General features: G+C 40.4%; 1 long non-coding RNA gene across 1 annotated transcript; it reads left to right on the top strand.

Moving 5' to 3' along the window:
• The first annotated feature begins 1,040 nt into the window (after window positions 1–1,040).
• Window positions 1,041–5,911, top strand: Gm35135 (predicted gene, 35135). Its single transcript, NR_136881.1, has 3 exons — window positions 1,041–1,122; window positions 1,273–1,446; window positions 5,178–5,911. It is a non-coding gene; the product is annotated as a predicted gene, 35135 (long non-coding RNA).
• The last annotated feature ends 13,454 nt before the right edge of the window (window positions 5,912–19,365 follow it).

Genomic DNA, 19,365 nt, shown 5'->3' with positions numbered 1-19,365 from the left:
TCCTGAAACCTGGTCAGGAGGATCTAGTAGCAGCACTCCTATACGTCTTTAATTAAAAAAACAAAACAAAACAAAAAAAAAAAAAACGAAGTGCGCCTGATTTCAACATGAAAAGCTCAGTGTTAGAGCACTTACATAGAATCCGTGGAGCTCTGGATTCAGTTCCCCAAGTCAACACAGAGCAGGCCATCTTTGATCTGAAAAGAGCATCCATCAGACCTGCTCAAACAGGCTAACCACTATCCTGTGATTTCTCTGCATTTTCCTCCTCTTTTCAGACATGTATCCAACGAATGGTTATTTAATATGCGTCTTTGCTGCCATCCTGTCATCCCACTCCATTGATCTCACCAGGCATCTCAGCCAGCTCCCCAGTCCACTTGAGGAACAGGGTCTGGCATACTGAGAGAAGCTAGGTCTGGCAAAAATAAATAAATAAATAAATAAATAAATAGGGAAAATAAATGAACCATGGAGGAAGGTACCCAGTCCCCAACCTGCATCCCCTGCCAGCAATGTACCAGCATGTGCTACACACCCACGTGCTTAAGATCCACTCCCCACTTGCTGCACTCAGCTTTGTGTGATGCCGCTGTGGTTTGTTTCCACCTGAGACTTCTTGTATTGCAGCTGTAGTTGAGGTTCTCTTTAACTCCAGTCATCAGATCCCCAGTAGCAAGCTCCCGGATGCAAAGCTTTTGGTAAAGAAGAACCCCATCTGGAGGCACTCCGAAAAAGCATCGAGACGGGGGCGCATGCGCAAGCTCTGCATGGATATCATCTCGTTAGGTTAGAGGTCAAACTGAGGAACCTGACTTCTAGGAATCTGTCCACATACAGCTACTCCTGCCGAGCTGGAAATCCGGGTCAGCTTGCTGAAGGGCAGGACCAGGGAAATGAATCGAACCTATTCACACGCAGTTCTCTCTGAGAACTTGAGTTCCTCTAAACTGGATCTTCTTGGTTTCCCTAAAATATAGGGAAGGAAACAAGATTTAAAAAAACATCTCTTTACCATATGCAATTTTATTAGAAGCTCTGTTTTAAAGTCAGGGTATTTCAAGTAAGCCACCACTGTGTGGTCATTACGAAAGAGCTGGGGCAGAAACTATCTTTTAAAAGGTAGATTAAACTCTCAGAAAACTCAGTAAATATTTTGGCCAGTGACTCGGGCTTTCCTTTAAACTAACCTTTTTCTAGAAGTAATAATGTGAGGAAAAATAGATATTTTGAAATGCATTTCATATTTTTCTTTTCCTCCTCCTCCTGAAGGAGACGAACGAACAGTGGAATGGCCAGGAGGTAAGAGGCAGGAAGTCAGAGCAGAAAACAGGGAGAACAAAGGACAGAGAGAAGTCACGACGGGCAGTTAGGTCTGCAGCAGTGTAGAATTCAGAGTCTTCCCACTTTACAAGGCGAAAGAAGAGAAGTGGATATAAGAATGAGGTGAGTGCAGGCAAGGATGGTAATTCATAGCTCTGTGTCCTTTAACATGCCAGACCCAATGCTTGCCAGGGATTTTATATCTATTGTTTCTCAGCAACTCTTCTCAAGTAGCATTATTACTCTTTTCAAAAGAAAGTCTGGAGCCCCAATGTGTTCTGTAACTTGCTTAGGTCTACCTAGAAAAGTGGTGGCGCCTGTGTTCTTCCCTTTTGCCACATGAGTCCTTGGGGATGCCTTAGAATCTACTGCAAAGCATTGTATCTTCCTCAACTGGGACTCTGTGATGTTTATGCCAGCTTAAGACAGTAAACAGCATCCTAATAAAACCTATCACTGGCCTGTGGATATAAGCCTTAATGTGCATAAAAATTACCCAGAAAGCAGCTGCTTACCATACACATTTCTATGTCCATCTTTAAAGTTCAAGATTTAATAAGTCTGGGGTGGTGGTGTCTAAAAATCTACTTTAAAAAAAATGGGCATCACTACGAAGCCTAGGCTAGCTTTAAATTCACAATATTCTTGCCTCAGCTTGCCGAGTGTTGGGATTACAGGCATGTAACATCAGAGGAGACATCAAGCTCTACCGCAATGATTAACATAAGGCGTCTCAGTTTGCAGGTTGAGAACTAGTGCCCCAGACCTTATCTCCAACGGCCAGTTCTCAACAGCATTCTTCACATTCTCACACACTTCATTCTAAGATGGGAGTCAGGTCTTGGAGTTGCTCTGGAAACAAAACACTGGTGAAGTAAGCCCAGCTTTGGGTAACACCCTGGTACTAACAATTTAGGAAACACATAGAATCCCTTTACATTTTACGAATCTCTGTTACTTTGTGCTTAATATAAAATGAAGAGTTTCTGAAATCTCAGACCTATGATTTTATATGACAGGATAAAGCCATTTCTGTGAAAATAAGAATCCACAGAGTCTAAACATTTTGGTGGTAAAATATAAGCAGTAGAATTTAGTTTCTGTATTAACCAATAACAGCAAAATATCATGGGTCTGGAAGAAGGGAATGGGTACCCAAAGATGGAAGCATCTATAACTTGAGTTATATAATTGAGGCAATCCAGTTGTTTGCTTAGCAACCAGTTCCTTCAATCAGGTAATTGTGTCTCTGCCTAGGAGCACTTCTAGTATATGGTATATTAAATCTCACAAATCAGGTTATTGCCCAATCATTCATTCTATTTTCAATGGCATCCTGAAATTGAAAGCTATTTTGAGTCAGCTTTTAGAGAACTAAAGATAGCCCTTTGTTTATATTAACATGCTCCTAGATATGAAAAACTCAGGTTAATAATTGCTGATTTACAAATTGGATAAATGCCCACAGCGTGGCATATTGGATGGCCGGTGTCCACGGAGACGAACTTAATAAGTGAACTGAGTCACACAAATGGAATCGCGGTTGCAGAAGAGAAGAGAGACTGCTGGAAGAAGAGCTGCCTGGTTGTAACACAGTAAGAAAGATCATGAACGGCTGCATTTTCAGAGAGTCACGCACACATTTACTCCCCTTGAACAATTCCTCTTTCTGTAGCTCAGGAGCACCTCCCTAGGAGGCATGAATGTGCTTCTTCAATGCAGCAATCTGACGAGAGACTGTGGTTGAGGAAGGAGATGAGGAAAAGACATAGGACTATGTGGAAAATCAGAATCATCAGAAACTAAGGAAGCAACTCACCCAGCTAAGAACCAAGCTGACCTGTACTACACAACTTACCATAATGTTCAGGGAGTCACGGATTCCACATTTAGATAGAATGAAATATTTCCTCCATACTTTGCAGTGTAATTTAACAGATCTTATTTAAAAGGAACTTTTCGGCACAATTGATGCTAGTTTTTATCTTCAGATCTTTCAATTATGCCAGTTCCCCAAAGCACCGTATAAAGTCAACTCGATGCAGTCATAATCTTCCACAGCATAGACGGCATACAGACTCACTTAGGGAAGCACATTGAAATTATTTTTCATATTTCATAGAGATAAATATACTTTTTCTAAGCATTCCCTTGCTATTTCCTTCACAAGATTTGGAAGGCTCATAAATTGACTTTGATTTCTTCGGTTTATGATTTCACGGCATCTGAGAGATATAACATGGCTTCTGCTAAACAACAGAATACTGTTACAGTCTGTGTACTTATAAGAGAAGCTCAAAAGTTAAAATGAAAGGATTACTTTTTAGGTCAAGAGTACAATTTTTAAAATACTCTCTACTAATCTTTAATAGCATCTGAGAATTCTATGACCTAGAAAGCCAAGAACTGGACTTTATTTTCTGACTTATGAACAAGAATTTCAGCTCATAACTTGTAATCCATACACAACTCAAAGCATGAACTCGGATGTGAAGTGAGCCATGAATGGGGACCAGGCTAGATAGATGCTAACTAAGGCATCCTGTGGCTTCATGTTCGCCTTCTTCCTCTGAAACGGGCTTGTGAGATGACACAGCTTTCTCCACCAGGACAAAGAGAAGATGAATGGGTTTCAAGCTTCTGTAATAATGACTTTCAGAATTATTGAAATGCAACTTGGCCTGAAATTTTTGAATTTAATAATCTAATTTCTGAGAGACTTTGGGGGCACTTAAACAACTTTGGGAGTAATTACAGTTTCAGGAGATCCTACTAATGCTGAGGGGAGTGTGCACACGCATATGCACACACACACACACACACACACACATTCACAGAGGGAGACAGACAGACATGTTTTGGTAGAATGTATCTATTTTGTAACTATAGGATACATTTAAATTTCTTTGAATTGTTTCTCTATGTTCAGACTTTTATATTCTAAATAATTCCTCACAGCAATTCCTTGAAGCAACTGTAGTTATATATATATATTTGCTTTGCAGTTAAAGAAAATGAGGTTCACCCAAAGTTAAACAATTTATCAACAGATTCATAGCTGGTACTGGTGGGTTCAGAATTTTACCCAGGCAACTGTGTTCTATTTCTGACATGTTTACAGCATATGGTATGTGTGTGTGTGTGTGCTTATATGTGTGTGCATATATAGTGCATATATTCATATATATATATATACATATATATTACCTTCCAAAATCAACTCCCTTTCTATTTTCCCAAGATGACTCTATAGTGGTGATTCTAGCTCCTGCCAAGTTACCATTAGCTGTCAAGAAAATGAGGTGGTCCTCTCTACAGTCAGCAATATAAAACATTTAAAAGAGATCTGAAAAAGGATCAGTTAACTTGTGATTCTCTGTACTGTATTAAAGACAACTTACTTCACTTGGTACTTCCGGTGGCATGCTTAATGCTACATTCAACCTGTTGTTTTCAATGGGGATTTCCTTAACTTTATGAAAGCAGAGCTCGGTGGCTCAGGGTTGTGGGTCCTTTCTAAAACGTGTGTGCATGTTTGTGACTGTGCAGTCTCTTCTTTCCTGGTCCTCCTTTGCTTGAGGCAGGGCTTCCCGCTGTTCATCACTGTATGCACTAAGCTAGCTGGACTGCATGCGATAGGGATTCACCCATCTACCTCTGCCTCCTCTCTTGTCATAAGCACTCGAGGATTACAGGTATGAGCTACCACAACCCCCTTTATGTAGTTCTGGGGATCTGAACTCTGATCCTCACGCTTTCATGACAAACACTCGAGCCCCCGAACCATCTCCCTCCCCTGTTATGGTTTCCATGAAGAGATTCCAAGTCTTTTTTTTTTTTTTTTTTTTTTGCAGTAACACAAATTTTTTTAATATCATCACTCAGAAGACTGAAGCAAGAGGATTTCCCGGACAAGGATGAGGTACATGAAGTGCATGAGGCACACACAGGCAAAGGCTACAAATGAACAACAAAGTCCCCTTGGTTTTGCATCCTGATAGAGTGATCTGTGATGCTTTACAAACAACTTGGGCTTACAGAGCCTGCACCCCAAAGGGCCAGCCTCACAGAAGACAATTGCTGTTGCATGACTCACTGCCTAACAGACTGTGAACTGCCTAGGGGGATGGGAAAGCTCTGCGTAGAATTTACGAGAGGTGGTCGTAAGACAGAATTTGTGTTCGCATCTCTGCCTTGATGTGGCTGCAAGAAACATCACCATCTGGAGCTGGAACGCTTGGCCCAGAATGGACTTGTTAGCTGTGGACACTCATCTCTTGTGCCTAGGGGCCAAGGGGTTTGAGTCCCAGTAGAGATACTGAGGACTCCCAGAAACTCTCATGCAAATCCAAGCATCTTAAGGGCACAGCCAGCTGGAGGAACCTGTTCTCCTGAACGCCTTATGGGGCACTGCGATTTTGTATTACCTGCTCTCATACATATCTCATACCTTGGCACAGTGACAATGACCAAGATCTCTTACTTTCAGTTTATTTGAATCTTAAGGCAAAAACAGTCAAAGAAGTTTCTGGGAAACCCTGGGAAGGCTAAAAAGATTTTTAATAAACCATGTGATGTCTAAAATTCCTAAAAATACAAGTGTGTTTTCAAAATTATCCCCACTAATAATCACATTCTTACTGTCTACAAGTCCATCCTATATTTCATAAAACATTTTATTATTTCCTTATTGGATAATGGTTACTCCTGAACCTGTGGTCCGATTAGAAGGTTTGGCAGATGGCACTTTCAATTTAAATGGATTTTTATGCCATTAAAAAGAATGTTTGCTCTGCCTAAGAAAAGCATTGACTCTAAAAGTCATAGGCTCCAGGCCATTTCCTGTGGGATTTTCTTCCACCATCCTTCCAATTAGTCAGTCAAAGTGATGTTTCTCTAAACACACTCATTTATCTCTCTCTGGAGGGTTGCCTTCTATCCCAACCAAGTAAGAAGATCTTGGAAAATAAAGAAAGCTCTCTATATGCCCACTCCCCCATCCAATATTTATGATTAATCACAGTGCCTCACTGAGTGACAAGAGGAAAAAAAGCCACTGTTTCCTTGTTCATCTCCCATAGAAAACCATTTGTTGCAGCTTGAGTCAGAGCCAACTTCTATTGTTTTGGCAATAATTAGTCAAATTATACCAATCACTAGTAAAAATAACAGAAATTGTATAATTGTAATTTAGACCGATGACCTTGGACTTATGAAAATAGAATGTTGGGGTACTGCCTTGCATAATATATCATTACAATTCTATACTGCTAAACTCAAAGGTTTTATATTAGTTTATTAATTTACAGTACCTTTGACATAAACTTTAAAAGTAACAAAACTATGTTAAGTTCCACAAAATGCTCAAGAAGCACTTTATTTTAGACAAGTCAGTCCATTATTCAAATAAAACAAGACCATCATGCAAACAACAACCTTAGATATTTCACAAATATAGATCGATTTGGCAGAAAACATCTTGATTGCACTGTTTCTGAGAACTGGCTCTGGTTCAAATTATTGACCGATGAAAGCAAAGCGACATCGTTTCTAGTCAGAGAGATGTTGAAACTGTTCTACACACACTGTCAGTGGCGTTCACTGTGAGTAACAGAATGAGCCCGTGTGCATACAAAAACAAACCTCAGGCTGGATGCTTCACAGCAACCAAACGATGGATAAAAGACTCTTCCAGCACAGTAGGCAAATTTCTCCTTTAATAGACAGCCAGGAAAAAGCAATATTTCAGTGTTTGCTTTCCTTCCTCTGAGCGAGAAGGTTTCACTGGGACTTATTTTACTTCCTTTTTTCTCTGTCCTATTTTCTTGGCCCTCACAGTCAGCTCCAGTAGCAACTCGACAATACCACTTTGCACTTGCCCAAAGCGCCTTTTCTCTAAAACTCTCAGCTGTGGTCTATGCGAGGAGAGTATAAAGCAGGAGAAACAACACAAACATCCAAGTTCATCCTCTCATACAAATGTTTGAGAGACCTAGAATCATATTAACTCAGGGCAGGGACCGGAGGAGCTCCCGCCCCCTCCCCCTTCCACGCCTCCCCGCTCCGTCTAGATAAAAACCCAAACAAATGAGCAAACAAAGTCTCAGAAAAAAAAAAAAAAATGTTTAGTAGCCATGAGGCCTCGGGTAAGACTAGCCATTATCTTGAGCTCTGTCCCACATATAAAACAGGGCGTGCCTTCATGAGGATGTGAGGAGTAACCAGCTGGAGTCTCCTAAAGCAAAACTGGGGGAGGGGGTGTCCAGACTTTTAAAGTTCTGAAAATAAGTCTGAAGAGGGTACCTAAAAACTATTCATGTTTCTGGAATAGGGAATGCTTTAACTTTTATCATCTTTTTTTTTTTAATTAAAAAATGAAAGGGCTCACTTGTTTAGGGAAGACATATCTCAAAATTAAAATGTCTTAGAAAATAAAACTTAAAAGATGGCCGATGCTCTCTCTAGCGCCAGAAATTTTTGTTAATGAAAGAACGTTTTTTAAAAATGTCAATGCACTGTTGTAGGGTAAAGACTGTTATGAGACACAGCAGTCGAAACTTCTAGGAACCTAGTACCTGCATTCCTCCTTTCCCTTGACCTTTGTCACTGATAATGGCTTTTAAACATAGAGCAGTTTCCCCTTCATATTCTGCTAAAGATGCAAATTTTTTTTTCAGGGTTTATCAGCTAATTAGAACAGTTGGTTTGTGTGGGCTGGAAATTTCTCATTTCTCAGCCCAGATTTTGAATCTACTGAACTTGAAATAAAATACATATAACTGTCTACTCCTACAGCAAAAGAAACATAGAAAAGAGAAAGGCAAATATGCTGAAGTGTGTGTGTGTGTGTGTGTGTATGTGTGTGTGTGTGTTCCTATGAGGGTCAGAAGAGTTTGTTAGATACCCTAGAACTAGAGATACAGGTAGTTATGAGTTGCCCAATATAGGTGTTTGTAAGCTTAGGTCCTCTGGAAGAACAGCAAGTGCTCTTAACCACACAGCCATCTTTCCAGCTTCACAAGCTTTTATTATAAACATCTATTTCTTCTAGATTTAAGAAAATATGAATTTTGAAAAAATTGCCAATCAGTGTATATATAAATTACTATATTATCTTCTTTAAGTACACACAACAAATCAAATACAACACATATAATAAGATAGCATATCATGACAAAGATTTATCCTAGGAATACTAGACTGGCTGAATACTGAAAAATCTATCGATAGATATGCTCATCTCAATATTTATGCACAATGCTTTCAGTAACCAATAAATGAATAAATGAATGAATAAATAAAATGTCTCTAGGCAATAAAGAGCACCTACACTAGACCTTGAGCTAGAATCATATTAAATGCTGAAAGAAAAGACTTTTTTCTCCCTATAAGCAAGAATATGATAAGGAAGTCTGTTCTCACCACTCCACTTAGCATCCTACTGAAGGTCTTAGCAAACACACAACAGTAGACAATAAAAATGCAGATGAATAGAAAATAAGTAAAATGTTCTCTGATTAAAGATAAATGGAGGGTAACAACAACATTAGTTATTAGGGTAATGCTTATTAAAACTATACTTACATACAGCTACATACTCATTACAGAAGTTTAAAGCACAGATAAAGTACTAGTTGGTGTGAGGAGCAATGGAACCCTGTTGGTTGTGGTGGAAAAAAATGTTGGTGGACCCACTGTTGGGGCTGGGACTAAGACCTTGGAGAGGGGCTGAAGATAAAGCCATGAATGTCAATTTTGACAACAAAGTAACTGTGTGTCAAAGTAACAACCCCAAAGTATGAAAGTTCTCTAGGTCCCTGATGTACATATAAAGAGTGAGCTGGCACACACGGATAAAAACAGAGAAAACTGGAACGGTGTATACCAACATATGAACATCAATCATCGCCTTAATGTGTATTTCAGCAGACTAAATCTGCTTCCCAGTCTCTTTCTGAGATTTTAAAATAATCCCGGATTAGCCTGTGTGGTGGTTTGAATAGGACCCATAGGGAGTGGCACTGTTGGGAGGTGTGGCCTTGTTGGAGGAAGTGCGTCACTGTAGGGGGTGGGCTTTCAGACCATCCTCCTAGCTGCTTTCAAGACAGTCTTCTATCTAAGACAGCCTGCATTGCTTTTGTTTTTTGTTTTTTGGTTTTTTTTTAGAAGAAAAGAAAGTCATTTTGTTTCTATCTGTTCATGTGAGTTCATAGACCTGGTCAAGAGTGCAAGTGCTTTTCAGAGGCCTCTAGATTCCAGACTTGCTCCACTCGTGGGTTCTCCCTCCCTTTATTCTCTGTAAGAGTTTCAGCAAGGCAGTCCTCACTTTAAAAGCTGGGTTGATTGACTAACGCCTACTCTGTTGTTTCTCTGGTCTAGTTCTGACTTAATAAGCCTGGCCCAAAGCTGACTGAACTGTTATTACAAGCCAGGAACTGTTAGGAGCTCTGCAGAATTTCTTTCACAATCCTAGAACTTTTGGATGATGCACCTTTCAGCTCTCAATTTAGAGATGATCACGGCCATCAACTAAAGTTGCGTAAATCCAGCATCCAGATTCCTAACCATCTTGGTGAAGCGAGCTGTTGGGAAACCTGGCATCTGAAAGAAAGCTGTCTTCTAAAGTCCTAAAGCTTGGCTTGCTGCTTGTTAGTTGTATAATATCAGAAACATTGATTAGCCTCCCTGAACCTGTTCTTACCTCTTTGCCTGTCATAGGGACTTTCAATTCACACCAAGGGGACTGCCTACCTGCTCAGTAACAGAACCAGGTTCTTCTTGCTTCTAGTTCACTGCTCTCTGATTCCCTCACCCAAGTATATCTTCCCTTCTCTTTTCATCTTCTCGTCCTCTATCCAATGAGACTCAGCCTAAGACTCAGGATCTAAAAGAATAGATGATCACTAATAATTCTACGGACATTTATTTTACCACCAGTTAAGATATATGGTTACTTACATTTTAATTATCCTTTGCTTTATTGGGTTTAGTTATTTGTTTCTCAAGACATGGTCTAACTCTGTAGCTCAGGCTAGTCTCAAATTGTGGCAATCTTCTTGCCCCAGCATCCCAAATTAGGAGAACTATAGGCATGTACCAACTTGCCATTTGATTATTTTTAAATGTAAGTGAATCGGATAAAATGAAGTTTAAAATGATGCTTTTCATTTGCACTAGCCATTTTCAGGGTTGGACAGCACCAACATAGACTGTATCGTTTACCTTCCAACGAATATGGAAGCCCAATAGTATCCAACAGTGACAGCATAGGAGAAACTCAGATTAGTACTGTTTTGCCTTGACGAGTCATTATTTGATGAGAAAAATAACATGAACCTAAGCTCTGAAATACTGATTAAACTATACATGCAATTGTAACTTTAGTTGCAAAAGATCAAATTTCTAAAGAGCCAGACCATTTCCACCTTTCAAAAAAGAGAAACAAAACAATTATTCTGCCAGTGATATCTTCAGGTGATGTCTTCTGTGACACATGCAATTACACAGGATCTTAGATGTGGAAATGCCTATGTGAACTACTCTCCTGCAAACCTTCCCTAAAATCATGCTCTAATAAGATGTCAGTGTGCCTGGCAAACATTGCCCAGCAACCTGCAGTATCGCAGTAGAGGTCAAATGAACTTGTTTACCTAATTGCAAAGGTGCTGAAGGTCAAGTGATTTAGCCAAGGTTACCTTGCAGCGTTACTACAGGATCCAAGCGTCCTTGGACACCTGAGCCTCTACATTAGCCCCTCTTCATGAAGTACTGAAGCTCAAACCCCTCCCATACCCTTAGGACATTTTATACCCACTAATGATACCACTTATTCTGAGTGCCTACAATTTGAAAGCTCTCTGCAAAAGTGGAAGCGGAGGCCAATGAAACCCCCCTAACTCTGTCACATAAACAGCTCTGGGCCACTTGAGTTGCTGCAGACAGGAAAGGACTCACACACAGTAAAACCAGGCCAGGCTTCTACCATTCCACTAACTCTGCTGCAGGCAAGCATATTGCTAAGCAATTGCATAAAATTGGTAAATCTGCATTACTACCCCCATCCCCACCATATGCTAAGAGGTTTCTCCAAATGATAACACACACAAAAATCCATATCTCAGACAGGAGGGAGCTAGGAGGGTGGCTTCGGGGATATGAGGATTGAGATGCTCATACAAGATAAATTGCTTTTTGATAATTAGATTTGAGGCAATTTTTTTCCTCTTCTGACTCCATTGTTTAGTATAATTCAGAAAGGACTTAAAATTCCAAGGAGACAAATGTCTTCTCGACGTGCTCAATCTCTTTACAATTATATCCGAGATAACTCAACGAGAAATTTCGTGAAATGTATTTGATGGGCTTATTTGCCAAATATTTTCAATATTAAAGTGGTTCATTTTTTTCAACCAAACTATAATAAAGACTTGATGAAGAAAGTTAATCCAGAGCATGTCATAATTAACATTCTAAAAGAAAGAAGGGGGCATAGATGCGCATTGCAACAAATGCAACTAGCAAAATGTACCTGATTCCATGTTTTAAGGATTCCCAGATAGATCCTGAAATCATAGTATAAATAATCAGTCCCAATTATTAAAACAGAAATTTAACAAGGCACAAAATTAAAGTGCATGCATACTGTGTTGACCTCACTCTCATTCATTAACAATTATTAAAAATGCTTTCTGCTGACCTTGTACTTCAGATTCGCGATGACTTCTTTCTCTCTCTTCCTTCCTTCCTTCCTTCCTTCCTTCCTTCCTTCCTTCCTTCCTTCCTTCCTCTCTCTCTCTCTCTCTCTCTCTCTCTCTCTCTCTCTCTCTCTTTCTTTCTTTCTTTCCACAATGATTTCTCAACTAACAGCCTTTCCTTATTGCAGCAAATCTGCTTGGCTTTGCATGTTTGTGCTGACATTTTGATATACTAGTGCTCCAGGTCAACTGAGAACCAGCATGAGAGTCGTCTGCAGCCAACACTCATTGTTTTAAGGGAGAAGTAGAGGAATAACACAGAGCTCTTGGAGATCAGAAAATCAACAGTACCAACAAAAACTCATGGCAGCCTCTTTCCTTGGTCCATGTGGAAGCTTATCCCATCTGCAGCCCCAAGGTGCATTCATTACAGATATTTGGATGGCTAATATCCACTTGTAGGTGAGCACATACCATGCATTTTCTTTTGGGTCCAGGTTATCTCACTCAGAATGGTATTTTCAAGTTGCATTCTTTTTCCTGCAAAATTCATGATGTCTTTGTTTTTGATAGGATACCCAGGCCACACTTCACAGACCCAAAGAAGCTAAACAAGAAGGAAGGCCCAAGTGAGGAAGCCTGAATCTCACTTAGAAGGAGGAAAAAAATAGCCATAGGAGGCAGATGGGAGGAACTGGGTGGGAGAGGGGATGGGGATGGGAATAGGGGGTGTGGTTTAGGATCAGATGTGGGAAGAGATAGGGAAGATAACCAGGTGACCATGAGAGTGAATAGAAATCTGCAACTGGTGGGCATGGGGAGGCTGGAGGCATTTTGAGAATGTGGCAGAGACTTGGGATAAGGAAGGCATCCAAGAATCAATGGGGGTGACTGGAGCTGTGACTCACAGCATTGGGGATATGGAATCCAAAGAGGCCATTTCTTGTAGCCAGGCAGGAACCCCAGAGGAGTGATAAGGATACTAACTCACGCACAAAACTTTGGACCCAAAATTTATCCTATATACAAGAAATGCAGGGACAGGGGATAGAGCAGAGACTGTGGGAATGGCCAACCAATAATGGGCCCAACTTGAGACTCATGGGCAAGCACCAATCCCTCACATAATTAATGATACTCTGTTATGCTTGCAGACAGTAGTCTAGCATGTTGTCCTCTAAGAGGTCCCACCCAGCAACTGACTCAGACAGATGTGGACACTCACGGCCGAACAGTGGATGGAGCTTGGGGACTCCTAAGGAAGATTTTAGGGGGAGATAGGAACTCCACAGGAAGACCAACGGAGTCAATTACCATGGATCCTTAGGGCTCTCAGAGACTAACTACCAACCAAAGAGCATACATGGACTGGACCTGGCCCCTGTGCAGCTTGGTTTTCATGTGGGTCCCAAACAACTGGAGCAGGAGCTGTCCCAAAAGCCATTGCCTGTCTGTAGGATATGTTCTTCTAGCTAGGCTGCCATGTCTGGCCTCAGTGGGAGAGGATGATGTGTCTACCCTTGCAGAGACTTGAAGTGCCAGGATACACGAGGCAGGGGAGGGGGGCACTGCTCAGAGAAGAAGGGGAGGGAGAGCAGAGGATTGTGAGAAGGAGTGACTGAGAGGAGGGGCAGTGAGCAGGATGTAAAGTGAATTTTTAAAAAAGTTAAAAGCAAATAAATAAATGGATATTTTCAAGTTTTCATAAAAGTACATATAAAGATAACTGAATATGCCAAGAAAAAAAGCTATTTGGATGAAAGGGGAGGATAAAGATTCTGAGGGACACAGAGTACGACAGACAGACAGGAAGAAGAGACAGACAGTGAGGAGTAAGCAATGGGCAGAGCACAGAGAGATGACTTGGAGAGGGGAGCAGAGAAAGAAGCAAGAAGCAAGATATTCTAACAGAGAGTTAGTGTGTGGTGGTATTTCAGTAGAATGATCTATCAACAAATGCAAGCATGAGTAAAAGGCAGATGATACTCAGTGGACACTGACTTGTTCAGCATCCCAGTTGTATGGCCTCTGCCTTTTTTTTTTTTTTTTTTTTTTTAATCACACTGCACTGTGAATCCTCATTCAAGGGCTTTCTTCTGAGAAGTATCTAACCTTGGAGTTTTCACTCACACAATTCCCGTGATGCCCCTCTCAAAAAGTAAGGACACTTGTAACCTCCAAAATATCCAGATCACAAAGTTACTTTTTATCTGAAACTCATCTGTTGATATCATTACATAGCACAGCTGCCCACATTGGTCTAGGAGCCTTGCTTCTCTTCAGTTGCTACAAGGACAGCCTCTCCCATCATGAAGTAGGAGGTCAAGATATTATAAAGATGACTGATTATGGGAGTTTTTCTCTATGAGAAATGAGGGGACATAGGTGAAGTGGTGGTTTAGATTAAGGTGGAGATAGAAGGGCCCCAGTGCACTTTGACTTTAGAACTAAAACTTTTGTCTTAGTTCAGTTCAGTTCCACTAGTGAACATTAAAATGTAAAGGAAGCTGATGGCGACCCAGCATCTAGTCCAACACCCCCCACCCCATCCTCAAATGACTTAAATGTCTTGCCTAACTTTTTTTTTTTTTTTTTTTTGGTTTTTCAAGAAAAGGTTTCTCTATATAGCCCTGGCTGTCCTGGAACTAACTCTGTAGACCAGGCTGGTCTCAAACTCAAAATCTGCCTGCCTCTGCCTCCCAAGTGCTGGGATTAAAGGCGTGCACCAATACCGCCCAGCTTGCCTAACTTAAGTGACCTTCATTCTATTCAGTGATAAAGCCAAATGTCTGTATGGCTACAACTACTCCTCCAAGTCTACAAAGTTGGTACGTGCATGATATCGAAAGTGCTTAGTAAAAGCCTGTCATGTAAGAATACTAAACTAATAGTAACTAACTAGCAATAACTGTAGTCCTATGCTTCCCAGAGTCTGCTGAAAGCCTGTGTAAGTGGGGCTGAGGTCAGGGTGAACTTGTGATTAATGTAGGCTGTTTTAGAAAGTTACATCTGGCCACTCAAGACTCACTAAATCTGAAGGCTGAGGTAGCTGGGGACTGACCTTTCAGAAAGCTTTCTAGGTGGTCCTGACAATAAGCACAAAGGTTAGAAACAACTATTTATGTTCATCGCTGTTCAAACTTTTATTTTCTTGGTCTTTGGATGAAAATATGGAATCATTTCCAAGTGTCTCAGTCCTTTAAGCGTAGGTGTTAGCACAAAAATTGGGGGTGAAGAGAGCTACTGAGCATATGTTGAGATTGTAGGGGGTTATAAATATACATCTGTGCCCCAAAGTAAGGGATGTGGAATGGATGGCAAAACTGGGCAATGGTATATTCATCATTGGTAGAAATGATTAATTATGCCTAGTTTTGCACATACGTTTGCATGTCTCCTAATATAACATATGCAAATCCATCTTTAATAGCATGACTTGTTTGCCAATGTTGAATACTAACTGTAAATAATTTCTATTTTCTGTAGTGTTTAGGAAACTTCAATATGTCATTTGCTGGCAGATCACTTCTATCTTCTGGATTTAGCAATGTATTAAGTAATCACCACAAAAACATTTCCACTCACTACGAACAAAAGAACTCTAGGCAACAGTTTGTGGTTGCCTGTAAAACAGGATAGGTAAGATGCAAATTATTTAAATTTGTGAAAAATGTAACAGATGGTCTAGTTTCCAGTTTTCTTTCTTTTTTCTTTTTTTTTTTTTCAGTCTAAAAAAAGGGTTTTTTTGCTAATGCAGAGCTAAAAGTTTTGCCTCCTATCTTAAGATCGTTTTTACCTTTTCTGATCATGTCATCAACAGGTAACAAAAGATAAACAGTCCTTACCTGTCACCCTCAGCTGCCACACTATGTAAGAATTTCAGAACTCTTGTTTGGCATGAAGCTCATATGCCTCACCTCTAAAGCTTCTGACACAGTATGTGTAGGGTAGACCAGGAATCTGCATTTGTAACAATCCCAGCACACTCCCAACTAGCCCTGTAATTTCAGTTTTGATAGTCCTAAAGATACACATAGAAACACTGCCCTAGTTGTATCAGGACCCTGAAAATCAATGTAATTCTCCCATGTTTCCCGCCCAGCCTTCAAAGCAAATCCCCAAGTCACTCAGTGTTCTCCTAGTGTTTGGCCTTAACAGATATGCAATGGGCATCCTTCCTTTCTTGTTCAGAAATATTTTGTTCTTTTCAGAGAGTGTTTTCTTCATCTCAGTATGCCAAGCACTTGGGAGGCTTGCCTGAGACAGCATGGCGGCTGTAGTTAAGCATATTCTGAAAATGGGTATGAACTGCTTTCATTTTGGGGAGATACTAGAGGGTGTGTGTGTGTATGTGTGTGTGTGTGTGTGTGTGTGTGTGTGTGTGTGTGTGTGTGTTTGATTGTTCTTTCACATCTGTTCGCCCAATCTTCTCTCAATCACCCACTCATTGATTTTCAAGTAAGCCAAGGTATAGATTCCAAATTTAAATCAGATGTTAATGTTTTGATACAACAACATGAACTGTTTTTATAGTAAATCTATTGAGATAAATCTTTTGCAGCCCAGTTCATTTTTAGCTCTGCCTCTGAAAAACTGGCTGAAAATAGTTCCCCCCCACCAAAGAAGTAGGTAAGAAAGTAGCAAAGGAATGACAGCTGTGGAGAATGGGTGGAAGGACAGGAATGTTAAATTTGATTAGAGCAGACTACTGGCATAATAACAGAGACAAAGCTCACATTGTGCTTTGGCTCAAAGATAATGATGAAGGCCAAGCTCTTCAACTGGACCTGTGCCCAGCACTGCCTTTGTACCAAGCTCAGAGAAGAAGTCAAACAGCATGTAACCAATGTGACCTGTAAACATGGGGTCACAGCAAGGCCACCAGAGTCAACCACATCATAGTGGAGTGGCAGTAAGGGAAAAAAATATGGTAGACTTCTAAAGGGGATTTCTGTGTCCTTGGATAGCAAGAGAACAGTTTGCATAAAAGGGAGTTTTTTTCTAGGTCTGAATCCTCTTTTCATAAGGCATTTGTTGCTTGGCAACATGTGGCAGTTTTCACTGGCATCCTAAGGTCTTCTCAAGCATCGTGTATACTCTGAGACCTTGCTTCATTAACTACCACACCGTGGCTCACTAAGATTTTATCTGTCACATACGCTGAACTAAAAGCTCTCACTGTGTGTTCCAAAGGCCTCCTAATGACACGGATGGAACTCCATATGAGTAGGGTAAATTGATGAAGGGGAAAATTAGGCATTTATATCTATCACAGGTAGCTCTTTTACTGACACCCATTTTTTGAATGGGAGGTGTTTGTTTTGGTTATCTTGATGATAACGTAGGCTGCCTCAGATGGAAGGTGTGTTCTGTTTTCTTTCCACCCTGGGAGTGGGAAGGATGATTTTTTCAGCTTGGTGGTAATGAGGCAGAAAAGAGTCTAGCATAGGATGTCCAGGTAGACCAGATCTCCTCTAACAGAGAAAGCATCAGAACATCCCCCTTCCCAGTCAATACTAAAGAGCAGTCCTGGACCTTACTGAATTGCAACAGGACAGGTGGATGCTGCCTCTGCCAATGCCCATCCCCTTCCCTGTGACTTTGTGTGTCTATGCAGAAATTCTTGGGTAGCAAATGCACCTGGTCCAGAGGAGAATTACAGCTTCAAAATTCTCCCCTTTCCTCTTAATGAGAGCCAGGAATCTTGAATCAATAATTTCAAAGACCAGATGAGATGGCTCATGCTTTCCAATGTGGTTTTCTATCTCACTATGCACCACCCTGCCATTTTCTTTTTGCAATCACCTGCTATTAGTTTTCCTATTTAGAGCAGAAGATACAGTCTCTTGATCATCTACTTGAATATTGTATAGTTACTTCACATTTAGTGAACCCTAGGCTATTAAAAATGGTTGGGCACAGATTTCAGGGAGGCAAGAGAACTGATTTGAGATCTGTGTCAGAGGGTTAAGGGAGAGTCACAGAAACATTAGGATCTTTTAACATCTTCCCAGAGAAGTCTCTAACATGTAAGTCACCTTCCCTGTGTCTCAGATATAAGGTACATGGTCCCTGACTCTGCCTTATTAAAGAAGAAGACAAAGGACAAATATAAAGATGTGCAAGTAGTCAAAAAGTACGTGAAAAAGTTATCATCATCATATCACCCAGGAAATGCCAACCAAATAGAGAGAGCTATTATCTTACTCAGTAAGAATAGATTGCAAGTGTTGGCAAAGATACAACACACATGCACACTGTTAATGAAAATGTAAATTTGTGTACCTAACTATGGAAAACAGTAAGGAGGTGGCCTCAAAACAAAAAAATAGAACTGCCACATGGAAACCATTCTACTACTGTGTAAATATCTGAAGGAAACAAAACCATTTATCAGAAAAATAACCTAATTTAGCACTATTCACAATAATCACAATATGTAATAAACCAAGGTACTCACTGATTGATAAAAAATTAAGATATGTATATGTATATATACAGAGAGAGAGAGAGAGAGAGAGAGAGAGAGAGAGAGAGTTGGGTTAGATACTATTCAGCCAGAGAAATATGATGTTCTGTTACCTGCAGCAACAAGAATGGAATTGATGGTGCTGAATGAACTAGTCCAGGTACAGAAGAAAAATACTGAATATTTTTTTCTATGGGCTCTAAAAATCTCAATCTCATGGAAGAGAGTGGAAACACAGCCAGAGGGAGTAAGAAGAGTAGAGATGTGGGGTATTGAAATAGAATACCTAATAGGTACCAAAGTACAGTTAGATAGTAGGAAGTAGTCCTGGTCTTCCACACATAATACTGGAGCTATAGTCAACAACAATTAATAGTATATTTCAAAATAACTAGAAAAGAGTAATGTTTATAATTCTGGGACTTTTTGGAGGATATATAAATGTTAGGATTCTGAGAGGCAGAGTGGGTTGTTGGTTGATTGCTTTTGGTCATGGTGTGCAAAGAAGAAACAACAACAAGAAATTAGATATCCTGATGGTGAAGGATCAAACTTGGCCCAAGGAACTCAACACTCCTAATCAATAGGAAGTAGTCTGATGAAAACCTTTCCCCCTTTCCCATGCCTGACTTTATTTAGGGAACTCTTTCCCTTCCTCTCTATGGGGTTGAAAGGGTAAAAGAAAAAGGGTAGAGAAGGAGAGAAGAGTCCACAAAGTAGCCAGAGACAACAAAAGTAGCAACTAGACATCTTTTCCTACCAAGTGAAATCTCCAGAACTAGAATTGGTTGCATCTAATTAAGTTGCTAGCTAAAGGGGTCCCACAAAAACATCCAAACATCTCAGGCTACTGCCAAGGCTATTGCTTTCCACAAGCCA

Source organism: Mus musculus, chromosome 12, assembly GCF_000001635.26.
Source record: "Mus musculus strain C57BL/6J chromosome 12, GRCm38.p6 C57BL/6J".
NCBI classification, from domain to species: domain Eukaryota; kingdom Metazoa; phylum Chordata; class Mammalia; order Rodentia; family Muridae; genus Mus; species Mus musculus.
Note: the sequence above shows the minus strand (reverse complement) of the source record. Positions and strands in the feature narration are given on the sequence as shown.